Raw genomic sequence first — 21,949 nt, forward strand, 5'->3', positions numbered from 1 at the left:
ATCCAGATCATTTATAAAAATATTGAAAGTGCTGGGCCCAGAACCAAACCCTGTGGAACCTAGCGTTGCCAACTGCCAGGTAGTAGCAGGAGATCTCCTCTAATACAACTGATCTCCAGCCGATAGAGATCAGATCACCTGGAGAAAAATGGCTGCTTTGGCAATTGAACTCTATGGCATTGAAGTCCCTCCCCTCCCCAAACCCCACCCTCCTCAGGCTCCACCCCAAAAATCTCCCGCCGGTGGCAAAGAGGAACCTGGCAACCCTGGTGGAACCCCACTGGACACCTCCCTCCACTCAGATGAAATGCCATTGGCAACTAATCTTTGAGTAGTTCCCTATCCACCTAACTATCCTAGGGTCCAGTCCACAGTCCTCTAGTTTACCCATTAGAACATTATGGGGAACACTGTCAAAAGCCTTACTGAAATCCAGGTAAACAACATCAACTGCATTCCCTCGATCCAGTAAACTCACCACTCTATCAAAGAAGGAAAGGAGGTTGCTCTGGCAGGAACTGTTGGGGACAAATGCATATTGACTCACAGACTGATCTCTTTAATATCTGTTCCAGTATCTTCCCTGGGACAGAGGTCAAACTGACTTACCAGCATCCTGTCTCACACAGCAGCCAACTGGTTACTCTAGAGGGCAAATAACAGGGCACAGAGGGTGTAAATCTTCTTAAGATTACACTGTACAGCTGCAGCCTAAACACACTTACTGGCAAATAATGCCCATTGAACTCAGTGGAATTTACTTTAGAGTATATACACTTAGAATTGCTCTGTAAATGTGTAGATTGCTATAAGACCAATCCTAAACTGGTCCACTTAGAAGTAAGTCCCATTTTATTCAATGGGGCTTACTCCCTGGAAAGTATTTTTTTTTTTTTTTTAGGAATGCAGACTTTGATACATAACATATACCAAGGATAGAGTTTCTTTCAGAGTCAAAAATTCATCTCTAATACAGTAATCACTGCAAGCTGTATATTTAAGATAGTGGAGACAGATGAAAATTCCAATTATTAAAGAGTAGATAGATAAAACCTGAGAATGTGCTTCCATGGCAAAAAATAACTAATTACATTCTTATGAAAGAGAACAAAACCAAAAATAGAATGCATTTGCAAGAAATTGGATGCCTTTTATTAAATTCAATAATGATCAATTATATTCTCAAGAAAAATATTGTTTTAAGATGTTATTAATTCAATATGTAATGGATTTCGTATGTTATAAAGTTAGGGTTAGGGCTATTGTTATCAATTTATGTACTTAAACTGAACAATAAAAAGGCAGTAATATACAAAGGCAATTTTAGAAATTTTGTAATAAGTCTATTTATAATTTTCCAAAAATGCCCTTAAGCAAGCAACCTATCTTACAAACAGAAAACACAGACTTATTAGTATTCAAAGGGCTTAGTAATTTAAAAAAATAATGATGATGGAGATGTATTCAAAATTGAGAGTTTAAAAGGCTGTTCAGCTGCCACTCTCTCAACTACCTGATGAAAGATTTGAGAATGGGCAGTAGTTGGCAGGATTACTTGGATCCAGAGATTATTTTTTTCAAGAGTGGCCTTACCACTGCCTCCTGTTTGTGCATTTCGGTAGCCAAACAGTGTGGAGGGAGAGAGGGGAGAACCAAGCCAGGATTAAGTCAGGATATCTGGATTTGTTTGTCACATGAAATCGAAGTTAAGACTAGGGGTATGCACCATTTTTTCTAGTATTTTCAGATTAGGGTTTAATAGACCTGAAAATATTCGGAAAATCTGAAAAAAAGCCGAAGCCCCATACCGATATGTGTTAGCAAACGGGTTGCCAATCTCCCGGACTGGTCATGGCAACCCCAAACAGACGCGTGCCGCCGTTGTTCCAGACGTGCACCTAGCCCCAAAAGCTATGGGGAAGGCTCCCGAGTCTGCCAGTGAAACTGACACAGAGGCTCCCATGCATCCCACGAAGCCGGCAGCCAAGAAACCAAGGCCAGGTCTACCCCTCCAGTGAACCAGAGGGAATCCTTTTTCCTGTGTGCCTTCAGAAAAACAGAGGCCATCTCGAAAGAACTGTCTCGCACATAGTCTGCGCCAACGACCCCCCTCCCCAGCCTCATCAGCTTGATTGATGACCCATCAGAAGACATCCTGATACCAACGATGAGTCGTTTCTCCGGCTATGCAAAGTGATGAGCCCCGGACATAGCAATGGCGCACGTTTGTATTAGAACGTTAAGCCAATCTGTGAGAGACCCCCTGTTCTCCCGGAATTACACAAATCACTGGAATTAGAATAGTTTACTAAATCACCCTCTTGCCTCACCCCGGTAGCCACCCATTAAGGTCTTTGTCACCTTTTGTCACACAGGAACCACAAAGGGGTAATCCAATCACCCCGCCCCCAGAGAACAGTATATCTAGGTTCCTCCCAGTCCATAATGTTACCTTAGGTCTTTCCCTGGCATATTTGCCGTCCCTCTGTGAGTTGGGTTTTGCGCAGCCTGGTCACGCTTCCCTCCCACCTCATTGGCCGAGCCCACGGGAACCCTTATTCCTTGCCCCTCTCTCCCTGAACCCTAGCCTACAGAATTCACGACAACTCCGCTCCAAGACAGGTGAAGTATTTCCCATCATCGTAAGCCTGCCACATTGGCAAACGTCTCTTTCTACTACCTTTTGATCCTAGACTCTTTGTATGTTTGTATTGCTACATTGAATGCTTGAATTACATAAACTCTCTTAATTTGGAATCCCTTGTCTCTGTTATTATTCTAAGGTCACAGATTCCGGCTCTGATATATATTGGTTGTATCCCGCTATATAAATATTATAGTTACCGTATGCACGCTAATTCCCCAATCAAAGCGCATTTCGGCTAACATGGGTTCTTTCCCATCTTTTTTCAAATATCTGAAATTTTTCAGATATATTAAACTCTATGAGAAATATTTATGGGGCTCTGGGGGGCTATTTTTATGGCAGAGCCACCAATTTTTTAGTGTAGCTGTAGGTGACTCTCTTTATTGGCCCCCAAAGAGGGTAACAGGGAACTGAGCTCTTTCAAAATTGGGCCCCCAAATGGAGACAATATGGAGACCAACAAAATTGGCCCAATCTCATCAAATCTCGGAAGCTAAGCAGTTTCAGCCCTGGCTAGTATTTGGATGGGAAACCATCAATGAATACCAGGGCTGTGATGTGGAGGCAGGCAATGGTAAACCACCCCTGAATGTATATTGCCTTGAAAACCCATGGGATTGCCATAGGTTAGCTGTGCCTTGACTACAAAACAACAACAGCAAAGTACCTTCACAGAACTACAGGTCCCAAGCTTAGCTTACCTGCATGACAGGAAAAGAAATGTATATTGCAGAGATATCTTAACCATTATATCATCCTGCTAACTACAGATGTCTCCTAGCCTTCTCTTTTCTTAAGAATAATTCAACAACGACTGCATTTCACCTTTGGCTGGGTGTCAGTGTACTTTCCCAGTCACGAAATCCTCATTCAGCAACATGGATAGCAGAAACACAGTTTCAGCAGGCAGCATTAGCTTTTAATGACAGCCATTAACTTTTTCACAGTCTCTTAGGTAGACTTCTGGCTCTGCACCTGCACTTGCTGCATTACTCATATGGTAAATATGGTGTCACTTTCTGTCCCCCCCACACACACACACCAGAAGAAGAAGAAGAGTTGGCTTTTATATGCCGACTTTCTCTACCACTTAAGGAAGAATCAGACCAGCTTACAATCACCTTCCCCTCCCCACAACAGGCACCCTGTGAGGTAGGTGAGACTGAGAGATAATGGCTTGCCCAAGGTCACCCAGCCGGCTTTGTGTGTAGGAGTGGGGAGACAAATCCAGTTCACCAGATTAGCCTCCGCCACTCATGTGGAAGTGTGGGGAATCAAACTCGGTTCTCCAGAACACAGTCCACCGCTCCAAACCACCACTCTTAACCCCTACACCACGATGAATAATAGGGAATGGGAGAAAGGACTAGAATTGATACTCCATGTCACCAAGGCAGTAACAAAATGGCTCCCATATATGTCACTGGGGTGTTGCCACACTGAGCTCACTAACTTTTGTCTTGTAGTCCAGCCATTGCTTTATCCTCTTCTGTTTGCACGGAGAGCATTTTTTAAAAGATTATCATCTAAGGTATATTTGCTTACTTTATTTTTCTAGGTGGACTGTTAAGGCAACTCTTAAAAAGCATTAATATTAATCCTGTTTTTCTGTTCCTTTAAAAAAATGTGATTAACTTCAAATGAAAGTCAAGGGAACCTGTACCCAAGATAAAAAGCATCGCCACTAACACTGTCCTGTAATTATGGTTTACCTAATGTTCTGTTATGTAATTGCTAAATACTTCATGCACAATCGAATACTTAAATCCATTATTATTCATATCCCCCAGTCTGGTGTTCAAGGTTAACGGAAAGTACAAAGACATTCATTTGGTAGGGAGAGATTTTTCCTGTATTATCACTAAAATCAAATCTGTAGAGTGAAGGCCCTCTTCTAACAAAGCCCTCTCCCCATGTATCCCATCTGTATTGTGACAAACTTCTTTCCCCAAGATATTTATCCATCTCATTTTTTATCCAGTCTTAGAGCTGAGGGAGATGTACACATTGTGCTTCCCTCCGTGATGGTAAAATTTGAAATATAAAGACTTGAATAGCAGTGGAAGTACCATAAAAATCTCTAAGTGTGCACATGGCAACACACTTGGATGAAAAAGCAAAGAGTTGGTTTTTTATACCCTGATTTTCTCTACCTTTTACAGCCTCAAACCAGCCTACAATCACCTTCCCTTCCTCTCCCCTCAACAAACACCTTGTGAAGTAGGTAGGGCTGAGAGAGTTCAGAGAGAACCGTGATTAGCCCAAGGTCCCCCAGCAGGCTTCATGTGTAGGAGTGGGGAAACCAACCTGCTTATTGGTATTTTGCAGATATATTTGGGTCTCCGGATGGTATTCGGGATTTTCCAGGATAATGGAAAATGGGTCCTGAAAAATCCTGCAAATATTCAATATTGACCAGGAGTATTGGGAGCCAGTGTTTGAAGGCTCCCATTACTGAATTTCCTTTCCTTTTCATATCTGTGTCTCCCAGGCTTGATATCAGTTTTCTAAGTTGATTTGTCTGAGATCATGCCCTTTTATATTATTTTTGCTGACGTTGCAAAGTTGCGTTCTTTGCTCCAGTTGCTTCATGTCAGATTTGCTTTTTGCAGTGGATTGTTGGATTTGAGATTGCTGTAGGTTCTTGGCTTGTCAATAGGCTGGATTCTTTCGTTTTACATTTGCTGGGCTTGCACAGGAGACTACCTTGACCTTAGGATTGCAATAGTTTTCCTATTTGGTTTAGCTCAGGAGATTCTTAGGTTATGCATTGCCATGGATTCACAAGTTTCACATTTTTCCCCATATGGGAATCAGCGGCGGATGGTTGGGCCCCCAAAATTAGACCTCTTGGTCCAATTGACTTGAAAATTTGGGGTTATTTAAAGCACAAGCACCAGCAACTCCACTAAAATTTTGGTGCCAATATCTTTAAAAACAGCCTTTAGGGAATATTGGAGCCAAAAAATATTGGAATCCTGCCCCCCAAACAAAACAAAACAAAACATCCAGATCCAAATTTTAAAAACCTGTTTTTTGGCAAAGTATGTATTGGTATACTGTAGTGTATGGCAAGAGCTTGTCTTGTCTATATGATATTGTATGTACTGTCATTTTTTTGTGTTACATTTAGTGTGAAAAATAAATTTTTATTTTTAAAAAACCTCATTTTGGGAATTGGGGAACTCTGATACTTTTCAGCTTGTTGTAGTGGTTAAGAGCGGTAGTTTGGAGCGGTCAACTCTGATCTGGAGAACCGGGTTTGATTCCCCACTCCTCCACAGGAGCGGCGGAGGCTAATCTGGTGAACTAGATTTGTTTCTCCCCTCCTGTACATGAAGCCGGCTGGGTGACCTTGGCCTAGTCACAGCTCTCTTAGAGCTCTCTCAGCCCCACCTTCCTCACAGGGTGTCTGTTGTGGGGAGGGGAAAGGAAGGTGATTGTAAGCTGGTCTGATTCTTCCTTAAGTGGGAGAAAGTCGGCATATAAAAACCAACTCCTCCTCCTCCTCCTCCTCTTCTTCTTCTTCTTGCCTCCTTGATCCAAAAAATTCATTTTCTTTTTCTTTTTGAGCTGCACATCCTTATTTGAGAAGCAAGCAGGTGTATCTACTCTGGCTTACAAGCTCAGAAGCTGCTCCCTGCTTCTAGTCAGCCCCTTCTTTTATTATATTATTTTAATAATATAATGAAATGAGCCCCTCCTGGGGGGGATTGTAAAATGTAAAGGCTGTGACTTTGAGCCCATGGATCTGTTTCACTAACAACGGCACCTTCCTCAAATGCAGCAAGAGGCTCTTCTGCTAGCACAGAAAGAGCCAACAATGACCTTCAAATCCACAGAAAGATGAACACATTAATAGATAGGCCTGTTCCATTGCTGAACATTAATTATTAGCTGTTTTGCCATTTCATTTAAATTTGACCGTGTGTGTGTGTGTGTGTGTCAAGTCGCAGCTGACTTATGGAAACACCAGAGGTTTTTCAAGTCAGGTGATTAAGCAGAGGTGCTTTGCCACTGCCTTCCTCTGCAAAGTCTGCCATGGTGGTCTCCCATCTAAGTACGGACCCAGCTTAGCTTCCCAGATCTGTACTATACCATTCCACATACCCAAAATGCAATCTTACCTAAATACAGAATCGTAGAGTTGGTAGGGGTCATACAGGCCATTTAGTCCAACCCTCTGCTTAATGCAGGTTCAGCCTAGAGCATCCCTGTCAAGTGTTTGTCCAGCCTCTGCTTAAAGACTGCCAGTGAAGAGGAGCTCACCACCTCCCTAGGTAGCTGATTCCACTGTTGAACAACTCTTACTGTAAAAAAATACAATCCTAATACCGATCTCATACCTTTCCGCCCTCAATTTAAACAAGTTATTGGGAGTCCTATCCTCTGCTGCCAAAGGAACAAGATGATCAAGTTGGGTCTGCAAAAAAACAAAACATAACAAAAAAGTCCCCCAATACATCTGATAATAGTAGGGAACTTTTGAAGTAGACTATACATGCTAGTGATACTATAAAGGGGAATTTATGGTTTTAGATGTTCAACATAGCGGTTTGGTAGGGTGGAATGGGTATTTTAAAGAAAAAGTAGAGGGATTTGCGGCTTGGAGAGTAATTAATAATGTCAAATCTCTCTTTTATATAAAGAGTCTCTGATGGGTACAGGAGTAATAATGGCTTAGCAGCACAGAAGCCAATGAGAGCAGACCTCCAACAACCCAATTGGAACTGAGTACTAAGAAGCAGAGGCTGGGCGCTTTCACACATGCTGAATAATGCACTTTCAATTCACTTTCAATGCACTTTGCAAGTAGATTTTACTGTGTGAAATGGCAAAATCCACTTGTGAACTATTGTTAAAGTGCATTGAAAGTGTGAAGTGCATTCAACATGTGTGAAAGTGCCCTATAGTGTCAGTTAGACGTGACAACTGAGAGTTGTATGAGTTGAGAGTTAATTCAGAAGAAGGAAGCTGTATAAGGAGAAAGATTTTTCATTAAGTCCCTATATATCGTTCAGGTAACCAAGTCTAAACGTGTTAGAGTTACAGCAGGCTGTGATTATCTATAATGGTTTAACCAGTGTGAAACAAAGTGGTTATTTATGCCTACCCAGAAGGAGTTTCTTGGCATGTATAAGTTTATAAGCTTTTAGCCCTCACTTCCAGTGTTATGTCAGTTGAGTTCGGGTTGTACCAGATGAACCTTGATCTTGTTCTCTGTTAAAAGAAAACCTTCTTTTCTCTCTGTCCAATTTACCTTATCTTTCAGTTGTCAGGCACAGGTTTGTGTGAGCTTTATAGCTAAACCAAAGTCTGTCTCAGAACAATATTTCTGCTGGTATCACTGGTGCAGTGGAGGAAGCAGGAAATGGTTGAATCTGAGGTGATATCTGGTGAGGTGAAATTGGGGAAGCATCAAAAATGTTGAAGGTCACAGCTCTTCAGCAACATGTGGATGCTACTACTTTAATGATAGGTCTTTGTCAAAGATTTTTCTCTTTCTAGCATTATTTATCATCTGTACTGAAGTTAGGGTTGCCAAGTTCCTCTTTGACACTGGCGGGAGGTTTTTGGGGCAGAGCCTGAGGAGGGCAGGGTTTGGGGAGGGACTTCAACGCCATAGAGTCCAAAGTGGCCATTTTCTCCAGGTGAACAGATCTCTATCGGCTGGAGATCAGTTGTAATAGCAGGAGATCTCCAGCTAATACCTGGAGGTTGACAACCCTAACTGAAGTGTTAGCAATCTTTATTAGACCAAACAGGGGGGGGGGCATGATACTTGAGGGGACCTCTTCCCCCACTTATCTTTAACACCCCCATTGTCACTGCCAGCAACCCATCAAAGATCCCCCTTTAAATTTAAATTAGAGCTGAGAGGGGGAAGGGATCCCCCTGCAAGTATTGAGGCTCTTCCCCCCCCCCCCCGTGGTCACAGCCACTGGTGAGCTCAGTACAGCTCCCACAGATGCTGGTGAGCTAAGTGTGGCTTCTAGACTTCTCCAACAAGGCCCACTGTAGCTCTCAAAACCTCTTCCCCCTCTCAGCTGCTGTGGGCTAGTCCAGTGGGGCTTCCGCCCCACCAGCATCAATGCTACTGAGCTCAGCACAGCTCCTGGCCTCCAGCACTGGGCCTGCTGCAGCCCCTGAACCCCCTCAACCATCCCAACTGCCATTGGCAAGCCCACCATGGCTCCCAGACTCCCTGCCGCCAGGCCTGCTGAAGCTCCTGCCCCCCATTGCCACCAAGAGTATACCAAGAGATTGTCTCCACATACACAAGTACATTGCCTCCACATACACAAACAATACTTTATTATGAGGGATTTTTTTTTAAAAAAAAACAATGTTTTTGTTTTGTTTTTAGATGTAAGATGGTTCTGCATACCTGGGGAGTTCCTCAAGTTTGGAGAAAAATTGCCTTTCTCTCAGTGTGGGCTCAATCCGTGGATTTAGGCATCCACAAATTTGCCCACACTTGAGAAATAGATATGTAGATAACCAGACAAAACTTTACAGGTCATAGAGTAAATTAACTTTGTATGCTAATAACATTGCACTTATTCTCAGGGAATTAATGTTATCAGTAATTTAATTTAATTGTTAATTAAAAATACTTTTGGTTTGGTTTTAGGATTCAAATTAATTGAATACAAATCTCAATTACATACATAAGTGCTGTCAAGCCGCAATGAACTTGAAAGCAAGGGGCTTTCAAGGCAAGTGAGAAGCAGACGTAGCTTGTCATTGCCTTCCTTTGCAGAGCTTTCCTTGGTGGTTTCCCATCCAAGTACCTACCCTGCCTTGCTTCCAAGATCTGAGAAGATCAGGCTATACTATGCTGCCTTCCTTCCCAAATCTGAATTAGTGGTTTTAAATCTTAAATCATGGACTCAAGAGACTATAGGGACTCTTTCAAGTCCTTCATGGATAAAATCGTTAAGTAGAAGATGAGTTTGAAGAACTCTTAAATTTAAATTATATTCTGGCAATTAAAAATACAGAGAAACAAATGCAAAATTGCACTAGTGAAGATGGAAAATGGTGCTGTTACCACAGATTTTTTTTTATTTGATAGCTCATGTATGCTTTTCCAGGAATGCATAAAGTCAATGGAATAATGTGATACAGAAACATATTAATGGGAAGATCAAAAATTGCTTTGGGGGTATTATAGAAGAATTGAAAAAGAGAGATGAATATTCCCACAGAGTCAATTTATTATTTGGCCTTACAAGCAGGGACTATTGCCAATTGGTGTGTAAAGAAAGCCATTAAAATTCTGGCAGATGCAGGAACAGTATAAGGTGGAAGCTCCATTATGTACACTCCTATAATTTAAATAAGTAAGATTAATGCAATGTTTGAATCCTAAATCTGGCAAACTGGGAGAAGATAAAATATGTATTGACATCCAATAAATATTCAATGGCCCCTTCCCTCAATCAATTGGGAATGGAAAGGCCTACATAAGACTGAGATGTTCCTTGTGAATGGAAAATCGAGATAACATGATGATGTGTTAACAAATGAATGGAGACAGAGTGAAAAAGTGGCTGGATACAACCCTATCTCAATCATACTCAAATCCTCACTGGGCGACTTCTCTTATTTCTTAGCCCAACCTATCTCACAGGGTTGGTGTTTTGAAGATAAATGAATAAGGGGGAAATGACGTTGTAAACCCCACTGGGGAGGAAAAGTAAGGTAAAAGTATATAAATAAATGCCGGAGTTGTAATGGACCAATAGCAGACGAAAGGTTTATGTGGTGGGATTGTAGCACATTTTCACAAAGGAGGTGAGAAATACTGTTGCTGGTGGAACTGCATATGTGTTGCCTTTGACTCCAACTATGATGATGAAGAAGAAGAGTTGGTGTTTATATGCTGACTTTCTCTACCATTTAAGGGAGAAGCAAACAGGCTTACAATCACCTTCCCTTCCCCTCTCCACAACAGACACCCTGTGAGATGGGGCTGAGAGAGCTTTGTCTAGCCCAAGGTCACCCAGCTGGCTTAATGTGTAGGAGTGGGGAAACAAATCCAGTTTACCAGATTAGCCTTCGCCGCTCTTGGGGAGGAGTGGGGACTCAAACCCGGTTCTCCAGAACAGAGTCCACCACTCCAAACTATTGCTCTTAACCACTACACCGAACTGGCTCACCACAAGGATGCCTTAAGGCTATGTTGAGGATGAAGCTCAACAAGATTTGGTCTGAAATATGTTTGTTGTGGTTTTAGTTATATCTAGCACGAAGCCGGGCTCAGGGCGGCTAACATCAGATAAAAACGCCATAAAACACAATAAAAATATACAGAACTTTGCCCCCAGCTAAATCCAACAATCTCTAAATTTAAAATCAGATGGCACTCGTTTGCCAGCAGGGAAGCAGTCCGGGTCCCCTGTTAGGAAGATCTAATGAAACAAACAACAAAGGGGACGGGAAGGGAGGTCGGCTATGTTGGAAACCCTTGCTGCCCTCAACCATAGGCCTGGTGGAACGTCTTGGTCTTCCAGGCACTTTGGAACTGATTTAAGTCACGCAGGGCCCTGATCTCATTGGAGAGAGAGTTCTACCTGGTTGAGGACAGCCAAACACTTCTTGGGCTGAGGACTCTGTGCCACCAGCAGGAGATTTTTGGGGCGGAGCCTGAGGAGGCCTGGGTTTGGGGAGGGGAGGGACTTCAATGCCATAGAGTCCAATTGCCAAAGCAGCCATTTTCTCCAGGTGAAATGATCTCGATCGGATGGAGATCAGTTGTAGCAGCAGGAGATCTCCAGGCACTACCTGGAGGGTGGGAACCCTAAACATACATGAAGACACTTCCCTTCTCCCCCCCGCCCAAAAAAAGCTTACATCCTATATTACTGGTAATGTTTGATGTAGGTGCAGAAAAGGCAAGTGGTTTGCAACTCCAAACACCCAATTAGGAAGAAAAATGTTTCTGGGGATAGCCAAGACCTTCTTCAGTCCCAACTTCTTAATCTAGTCCTAAAAATATCCGGGTTGGGGCAAACCATCCTATAACTGCCGATTTTGTTAGTTTCTCTAATTGCAGGCACTTCATCAACTGACAAAAGAAAAGCCTCAGTGGGTACACCTCTTCAAAAATCTGGGACAATTTACATGTAATTTCAGGAAGCAGCAGGCATACCCAGCTGGAGAAAAATAATAATAAAATGACTTCCTGTAATCGGAAAAAATGTCTCAAAGCTTTCTCTCTCTCTCTCTCTCTCTCTGTGGTGATTAAAATGAACTTTGTTACTTGAAGTCCCGTTTAGCAATTGCCTCTCCTTAATCCAGCACATTTTGGGCCCTCGACTGAGCCGATGACAGCATCAATCTTTGAAACGAAACGCATTTCAGAACACGACCTTGCCTAGTTTGTTATCAGCAATGGTGGCTTTGGCCGAGGCGGCAGTGATGCACCCCTTGGGTGACTGTTGCGCATTCCGTGAGGAACATCTGACCACAAGCAACTGCAGACGTTGCAAAAGCGCCGCTTAATACTGAGAGCAACGTTTGGGGTTTGGTTGTTGTTGTGGGGTGGGTAAGCATGTCTAAAGTTTAGACATGGTCCGGGTCGGGGAATACCAGAAGATTTTGGGAGTGGAGGCTGAGGAGCATGGAGTTTGGCAGGAGGAGGGACTTCAGCAGGGTATAATGCCATGAGGGTTGCCAACCTCCAGGCGGTGGCTGGAGATCTCCCTCTTTTATAACTGCTTTCCAGGCAACAGAGACCAGTTCCCCTGGAGAAAATGGCTGCTTTGGCAATTGGAGACTATGGCATTGAAGTCCCTCCCCTCTCCAAATCCCGTTCTCCTCAAGCTCCACCCCCCAAATCTCCAGGTATTTCCCAACTCGAAGCTGGCAACCCTAAATGCCATAGATAGAGTGGTGTAGTGGTTAAGAGCGGTGGTTTGGAGTGGTGGACTCTGATCTGGAGAACCGGGTTTGATTCCCCACTCTTCCACAAGAGTGGTGTGTGCTAATCTGGTGAACTGGGTTGGTTTTCCCACTCCTACACATAAGGCCAGATGGGTGACCTTGGGCTAGTCACAGCTCACTCAGGCCCACCTACCTCACAGGGCGATTGTTGTGGGGAGGAGAAGGGAAGGTGATCGTAAGCCAGTTTGATTCTCCCTTAAGTGTTAGATGAAGTCAGCATATAAAAACCAACTCTTCTTCTCTAGAAGTCTCAAATAGATTTACAGTTGCCTTCCCTCCCTCTCCCCACAACAGACATCATGTGAGGTAGGTGAGGCTGAGAGAGTTCTCAGAGAACTGTGACTAGGCCAAGGTCACCCAGCAGGCTTCATGCAGAGGAGTGAGGAATCAAACCAGGTTCTCCAGATTGGAGTCCTCTGCTCTTAACAGCTACACCACATTAGCTCTCTTTCCAAAACCATGGTTAGATTTTGGGTGGGAGACCACCAAGGAACAATGGGGTTAGGGTTAGGGTTTATGTATCACCACAAGTCATTTGTAACTTTATGGCACTTTATTATTATTACTGTTGTTTTTGTTGTTGGTTTTGTATACTGTGTTGCATTGGGTTAGCAGATCTATTTTTGTATCAAATTGTAACATTTAGAGTCCCCCTCCCCCTCGAAAGTTCTATTTTTACAAACCTCTTCAGGAAAATCTGTGTCAAGTTACCATTATCGATTTAGCGATTTCAGCAGTCCTTGCCAACTAGGATTCTCATTATCCTCTTAATTTATTAATTTACTATTAAAACTTAGAGCTAAGGGTTTGTTTTGATACTCACAGGGAATGACTGCAGTTACAAAAAATCTGTTGTGAGATCTCAGGGGTTTATGGTTTATTTTATTTTAAACTGTCAGAAATGGTTGGGGGAGGAGTGGAAACGTGCCCACTCCTGGCCAATTTAAGTTAACTGGGTACCCAAGCTTGGGTAGAAAGAAAAACATATATGCATATAAATACTAAAAATATAATGTATTACAAGCACTAAGTAAAGGTTAAAAATATTTAAAAACATTACAATAGTACAATGGCATTTCCTAGGGTTGATCTCTGTAACCACATACCAAACGCGTTTTGGCCTATTGGGCCTTGATCAGTGGTTAATTAAAACACATGTTAAGTCTGCACACATTTACATAAATAAATAAATAAATACATACATATATACATACATACATACATATACAAACAGTTCAAACCCAACCAGGCATGTGTATAAGTTGTAAAATCTATTACCAGTTACTCAAACATCTGGTCAGATTGGTTCTAGTGGTAATACTGGTTAGTATATGTCTCTCATATACTATGTGTGCAGGTATCAACCTAGTAGGGTACCCAGCTTCGGTTTTCAGGTTGGGTTTTATTCCCCTCTTTTTTCTCCCCCAATTTAAGTTAACAACAACAACAACAAAGCTTCCCCAGTCCCCACAGAGAGCAACCAAGTGGTTCAAAAACTACTAGAATGGAGGAAAGGACATGCTTTTTGGTTGGTTTTTATACCTTGATTTGATGCCTCAAAAGCATCAAATGCTTCATTCATGCCACAGCAGAACAAAAGATTAAACACTGACACACTACATTTTTTCCCCTCCTCTCACAATGCAAGTGGACAGAGAGCTGAAAGGGATCACATATTGCGGAAAGGGTATGATAAAATCTGAACGGCATAGAAAAAAACTCTTCAATGGCTAAACAGCTGATATGAAAACATTCATGGCTTTAATTCTGGTGGACATGACACCCACATGACAGAGAAGAGAACAAAGGTGGCCAAGCAACAAGTGAAATAACTGCTGCATAAATCAAATGTGAAATGTGTCTCTGCGCATCAAGTCTACAATTGTACTTTATTAGACTGTGAACATCAGAAGTGGTTATTATATGTATTCATAAGTGTGCATTGTGCTCACAGAATGAGATCTTTTCTCATCTTCCACTTCTGCCAGGAGCCCTTGGTACACCTAAAGCCAATGGTGGGTATTGAGGAAAATCTCAGTCAACGTGCCACATGGAAGAGAGTGATGTGAAAAGAAGGGGGAATTGTGTGAAATCACAATCCCCCCTTTACTCTCTTGTGTGAGGAAAAAGCTCAGGGATCCATCCAATCCTATAAAACCCCTTCAGAAAGAAAAGAAAAGAAAAGAAAAGAAAGAAAGAAAGAAAGAAAGAAAGAAAGAAAGAAAGACAGACAGACAGACAGACAGACTTCCGAGTGCTTCTGAAAACACCCAAGATCTGCACCTTCATCATTAGTATTTCACTCTCAACAAGAATGAAGGCCACAGAAAGTCCAAATAGAAGTCTTCTCCAAGACCTTTTATGCTAGGTAATTAGCAGTGCGTTCCAGGCTGAAGTGCCCCAGCAGCCCCACATGTGTGTGTTTTTTTAGTTTTTCATACTGAACCGTTGTTCAGGAAGTGACTGCGAAGTCGGCACATACCTGCTTCGTATTTCTTAAGAGCCCCTTTAATGCGACCTTTTGTGTTTGCTCCGCCCCTGCACCAAAGGATCCCCTCAAGGAAGCATGCAAAATGACAGCTGTGCATTAGCTATGCAAATGGCAGTTGGCTAATGGAAGGAACAAAGGAGCAGGCGAGTGGGGGGTGGGTGGAATGTCTCCTTTTGCGTCGGGACCATGAATAGGCATTTTAAAAGTCGCATTTTTTTAAAGTGCTTTAAGTGAGCATCAAAATTGACCCTGCATAAATGGCCCAAGAGTCATCACATTGTACATCCTGACTGATGAAGTGATGGAAAAGGGATAGGGGAACACAGTTGTGACTTGATCCTGCATGATGGGTAGGCACAGAGGCGAAGAAGAAGAAGAGTTGTTTTTTATATGCTGACTTTCTCTACCACTGAAGGAAGAATCAAAACGGCTTACAATCACCTTCCCTTCCCCTCCCCACAACAGACACCTTGTGAGGTAGGTGGGGCTGAGAAAGTGTGACTAGGCCAAGGTCACCCAGCTGGCTTCATGTGGAGGAGTGGGGAAACAAATCCAGTTCACCAGATTAGCCTCCACCGCTCATGTAGAGGAGCGGGGAATCAATCCCGGATTAGAGTCCACTGTTCAAAACCACCACTCTTAACCTCTGGCTAAGGTGCTTACACAGACACACCAACTAAACATTTGGCAGATCACGGAAGAGTCTACATATAGGTAAAAGATATGCAGTTTGGAAACGTGGGTGGCTTGGCATTCTAATCTTTTAAAAGATGCTTGAGGCAGCGAGGAAATCAGGACCACTGACTCTTCTAAGTCCCATGGGCAGGAGGCAGGCAGGAAGCAGGTTGGTTGGCTGGCAAAGAGATGCTGCACAGCGAACAGGTCCGGAGTTGACTACCCTTTCCAATCTGATGTCCAAGTTATCTGCCTCGTGTCTCCTAATTATGCAGCCATCCCTGCCTAGCTACCAAACCTGGTAATGGTAATGTTCAAATAACATGATACATACTTTTCATTTAATTAAAACACGTATCAAAAATTAAGAGGATGGAAAACTGAAAAGAAGTTGTAGATTTTGTTTTCTTTACTCTTCAGTTAACCACTTGAGAGATGGCTCTATGGAACCCTTGTCTCAACAGAGGTTACCTACTAGGGCTGTTGAATGAAAAAAAAATTCGGTATAGTTCGGATTCAGCTGAATTCGGCCCGTTTAGATTCGGGATATGCTGAAGTCCGAACTCCCCCGCTTCGGGTCTGTGCAATTCGGCAGGAATTCAAAGTTCGGGAAAAAAATTCGGCCGAATAAAGCCATTAAAAACACAACCGCGCCTTTCCGCGGTTCTGGGGGGGGGCATTTTTGGGGGTAGAGGTCCCAAACTTTCAGCGGAGCTTCAAAGGACGTTCTTGAAAGACCCCCCAAGTTTTGTAAAGATTGGGTCAGGGGGGGCTGAGATATGGGCCCTGAAAGGGGTCCCCCCCACCCTTAATGTGCATCTCTCAGCAGAGCTTGCCGCCCATGCACAAAGCTCCCAGCCCCGACAAACAGCTGAGAAGTTTGCAAACCAACACGACTGCAAAAGCAACACGACTGCAAAAGCAACACAACCTTGTAAAACAACACCTTGCAACCGTGCAAAGCAACACCTGACACCTGGGAGTTTGCAAACCATGGAAAGGGACAGAGGCAGCTAGCTATGCATAATGAGCAGGAGGGGTGGAATTTCCCCTTTTGCATGGGACTCAGGACCAGGCAAATGCATTCTTTAAGTCACCATTTGAAAACCAGTTTTGAGCAAGCAACAAAATAGACCTAACCGATCTTATGAATGAGGGAAAACCAGAAGACACACAACTGACCCCCCCCCCCTCAAACCAGGGAGCGAGAGACTCGAGGGGGAACACACACCCCAGGCAGAACTGGCAAAAGCCCCGTTTGGCTTTCCCCCCCCCACCCACAGAAACTGCTCCCTCCCCACACACACAGAGACTCTGCTTTCCCCACACACACACATACACAGGATAAAAATTATAGATTAAAGCCCCCAAAGGGGTCTTACTGTGGCTGTCTTCTGTTCCATCAGGAGGGGCTGCGGAGGACTGGGTAATCCAAGACGATTCCACGGGACGTTTTGCTCTGGAGAAGGTGCATACAGGATCGACTGATCCATTCATCCCAATAGGGGAAAGGGGAAAGGGGAAAGCCCATATCTCGGGACCCCCTGACCCAATGTTTACAAAACCTGGGTGGTCTCTTAAAAAGGCTTGTCTGAAGGTCCGCTCAAAGTTTGGGGTCTGCACCCCCAAAAATGTGCCCCTACAGCCACAGAAAGAGAAAAGGGGGGAGCCGATATTTCTACCCCCACTGAACCCATCTTTACAAAACTTGGGTGGTCTCTTAAGAACGATTGTCTGAAGCTATGCTGAAAGTTTGGGGGATGCATCCCCCAAAAAGCGCCCCCTGCAGCCATGGAAATGGAAAAGGGGGTGGAGGGAAAAGGGAGGGAGCCCATATCTCGAGACCCCCTGACCTAATGTTTACCTAACCTGGGGGGTCTCTTAAGAAGGCTCATTTGAAGCTCCACTGAAAGTTTGGGGTCTGTACCCCCAAAAATGCACCCCCTGCAGCCATGGAAAGAAAAAAGGGGGAGCCCATATCTCGGGACCCCCTGACCCAATGTTTACAAAACTTGGGTGGTCTCTTAAGAAGGCTTGTTTGAATCTTTGCTGAAAGTTTGGGGTCTGTACCCCCAAAAATGCGCCCCCTGCAGCCACGGAAAGGAGCGAATGTGCACAAGCACCCCCCCCCACACACGAGGATTTCCCTCTCTCTCTCTCTCCTTCCTGGCTGGGCCGCCCATCAGCTGATTCCTCCAGTACTCAATCTTGACTGATTGGCCAGCTTGGCCACCGATTGGCTGGGTGAGGAGAATGCTGCTTACTGAGGGTTATGCTGCTTACTGACGCCCCGAATTGGCCGGATTTATTCGTGAACTCCCGAACTTGCTGTTTTCGGCCCCCCCGGTTGCCCGCCATTTTTGAGTTCGGTTCGTCCTGAACTAAAAACCGCCGAATCAGGGGAAATTCGGCTGTTTTTCAGTTCGGGCAGAACCGAATCAACAGCCCTATTACCTACAGCAAAATGAAAGCAAATTTGGAAATTCCTCCCTGGACAAAACCTTTAAAGAAGTTGGAGGGAGGCCTAATATGTCCTGATAAGCAGTGGAATTTCTCAGGAAAGTTCCATGTGTCCTCTTAGAATACCCAGCATCACATTTCAGTACTGTTATTATGGTTAAATTTACTAAATCTACCTTATGGCTTAACTTTGTACTTAATACAGGTCCGGGAGGGGGGAGGGGGGGGCTGTCAGTTAACACTTTAGAAAGCCTGAATCTGAACCCACATCTCAAACACATCAAGCTTGTTCAGATAACACCTCTTTACAAATGTGCAGTTGCATTCATGCCAGGGAGGGGGAATCCAGATTCTCCATTACAATTTTACATTTCTTAATTAATTTAGGTCTTTCTGTTCAGAGGACAGTGTGCCAGTTCTGAGCATTTAGTTTTCCTCCAGGTTTTGTGCCTGACAGTGTACTTTTCAGTTCAATCTTTATGTGCATCGCCTGCTGGCAATTTGGCTGCACCCCTCTAATTAAAGTTAATGGGGGGGAAATATCCTGACTGACTCTTGAAAGTTAACAGGAGTTTTATTACCATCTTCAGCAGAATCAGGTTTCCACCCTAGGCTTAGCAGATGAACTGATACAACATCACGGTGTGAGACACAGCATGTATTCAATGTTGTTGTTTTTTACAACTGCCTGCAAAAATTATTTTCACACACTGTTTATTCAGCGCATTGACAAAGAGTGAGACAGAGAAGTATTTGTACAATGTGGATCGGAATATCCCCCAAACTAAGGACAATGGCAAATTAAAAGGAATTTCTCAAGCTTACATAAGAACATAAGAAAGGCCCTGCTGGATCAGACCAAGGCCCATCAAGTCCAGCAGTCTGTTCACACAGTGGCCAACCAGGTGCCTTTTGGAAGCCACAAACAAGACGACTGCAGCAGCACCATCCTGCCTGTGTTCCACCGCACCCAAAATAATAGGCATACTCCTATGATACTAGAGAGAATAGGTATGCAGCATGACCAGTATCCATTCTAACTAATAGCCATGAATACTCCTCTCCTCCATGAATATGCCCACTCCCCTCTTAAAGCCCTCCAAGCTGGTAGCCATCATCACATCCTGGGGCAGGAAGTTCCACAATTTAACTATGTGTTGTGTGAAAAAATATTTCTTTTAGGAGCGTATGTGTCTTTATTAATTTGGACATTGCACCAAGGAGGAACAGAAGACAGGTCTCTGCCCCCAAGAGCCTAAAATCAAAATGGGAGGAGAGAGTACAGGGGAAGGAGTGAAGGAAAGCTAAGGATAGCATGGCTTGAATAAACCCTGACCTGGATGGAAGACCTTGAGCTGCAGAGCTCAGGGTAGTCTGATCTCGTCAGATCTCAAAAGTTAAGCACAGCCAGCTCTGGTTAATACCTGGATGGGGGACCACCAAGGAAGTCCTGGGTTGCTATGCAGAGGCAGGCAATGGCAAACCACCTCTGTACGTCTCTTGCCCTGAAAACTCTATGGGGTCACCATAGGTTGACTGTGATTTTTCAGCACTTCCATAACCATATAAACATACCCACACACACATACATATATACATACACTGAGGACTTGTTTTGAGCTGGTGATAAGGGCTAAGGGGGAAGTAAGCATTTTCACGAGAGAAGTGAGCTTTTAGAATGGGCTTACAGAGAGGGGGGGCTGTTTGCAGGGTTGCCAGGTCCCTCTTCGCTAATGGTGGGAGGTTTTTGGGGTGGAACTGGAGGAGGGTGTGGTTTGGGGAAGGGAGGGACTTCAATGTCATAGAGTCCAATTGCCAAAGCGGCCAATTACTCCAGGTGAACTGATCTCTATCAGCTGGAGATCAGTTGTAATAGTGGGGGATCTCCAGCTAGTACCTGGAGGTTGGCAACCCTAACTCTTTGGTGTTCTAGGGGGGAGTCCCAGAATGTGTGTGTAAAGTGCCACCAAGTCGCAGCCAATTTATGGCAATTTATGGCAACTCAGTAGGGTTTTCAAGGCAAGAGACTAACACAGATGGTTAGAGATGAACAGAGGTGGTTTGCCATTGCCTGTCTCTGTGTAGCAATGCTGAACTTCCTTGGTGGTCTCCCATCCAAGTATTAAACGGGGCCGACCCTGCTTACCTTCCGAGAACTGATGAGATCAGGCTAGCCTGGCCCATCCAGGTCAGGGCAGCCCCAGATTAAAGAACAGCCAAAGGCTGGTGGAGGTGGTGCATGAGTATTTTGGGAGGCTAAAGGCGATAGAGGCAAAAGAGTGAGGATCACAGGCAGGGTTATATTAAAATATGGGTGGGGGGAGGGATGGAACAAGGATATTTCACCTGAAGCAGAAAGGGATAGGAAGCTAGGGAAGGAATTTGAGGGAAAGTTGCATGGTTTGAGTGGTGTGAATATGGTTCTAATATGGAGGTTGTGGATGAATGAGGTGGAATAAGAGAAGAACATTGCAGTAATCAAGCCAGAAGAAGTTCCGAGTACAAACAAGGGTTTGAGCCAATGGGATGTAAGGTGTCCCTGTCTTTTGGTATACCCAACAGACTCTGGATCGATGACAATACATCCTGTTCACAAATAAAAGACACCCCTAGCATGATCAGGGATATTCTCCTTTTAGGTCCTTCAAAAATAAAAGTATTTTGGAGGGCAGAGACAGGGTAAAGGAAATCTGCAAATATTAAGAGGTATTTAACCAAAGATGTAGTCATCTCTGAACACCAGAGTAGCCTTCAAAACTCTTGTGCAAAGCCATTCATTATTAGAAAGTATGGTCTTATGTTCAAATCCCCCTCAGTTATGAAATTCCTTGGCTGATCTTGCATTGAGCACTGGTGCTGTGCAGTACATGAGCAGTGAGCCAGAAGTGGTGAGGGTGGAAAGTACCATCAAGTCACAGCCAATTTACACTGACCACGTATGGTTTTCAGGGTAAGAAACAGAGGTGGTTTGCCATTGCCTGCCTCCAGGAGTACCTGATTCAAATCTCCTCTTAGCTAAGAACTCAGTAGGTGGTAGGGTTGCCAGTTCCAAGTTGGGAAATATTTGGAGATTTTGGGGGTGGAGCCTGAGGAGGGCAGGGTTTGGGGAGGGGAGGGATTTCCATGCCATAGAGTCCAATTGCCAAAGTGGTCATTTTCTCCAGGTGATAGATCACTCTATCGGCCGGAGATCAGTTGTAACAGCAGAAGATCTCCAGCTAGTACCTGGAGGTTGGCAACCCTAGTAGGTGTCTTAACCAAACCACTCTCTTGCAGCCTCAATCCCAGCCAGTCCCAGTTCTGTAATCTAGGGGAGGGGAATCACATTTCAGGGTATAATAATCACTGAGATAACATACATTATGTGCTTTGGTGACAGGCATTATTACTTGAATTTCTGTGTGGTTCCAGCAAGTATCTTCCAGTTTGATGATTTACTACCAGGAGACAAACTAATTAAACAAAGACACCATCAATTTATTGACATGTGTGTTGGAAGAGACCAGTTGGAACATCTGCTCATGCCCCCTCCAGTATATCATTATTTCCAGAATTCTATTTGCTGGTATTTTGTCCAATCCAGCGTTCCAAAACGTTGAAAGCAATGATTATCTTTGGGGAGACGATCTGAGCAACAGGCTTTTGCCGCTCTGGTGAAGAATAGCATTCTGGCAATGTCATCCTCGCTTTGCCATTTGTCACAGGGAAAGCTCATGCCGGGGATT

Source organism: Euleptes europaea, chromosome 9 (genome assembly GCF_029931775.1).
Source record: "Euleptes europaea isolate rEulEur1 chromosome 9, rEulEur1.hap1, whole genome shotgun sequence".
Lineage (NCBI taxonomy): Eukaryota > Metazoa > Chordata > Lepidosauria > Squamata > Sphaerodactylidae > Euleptes > Euleptes europaea.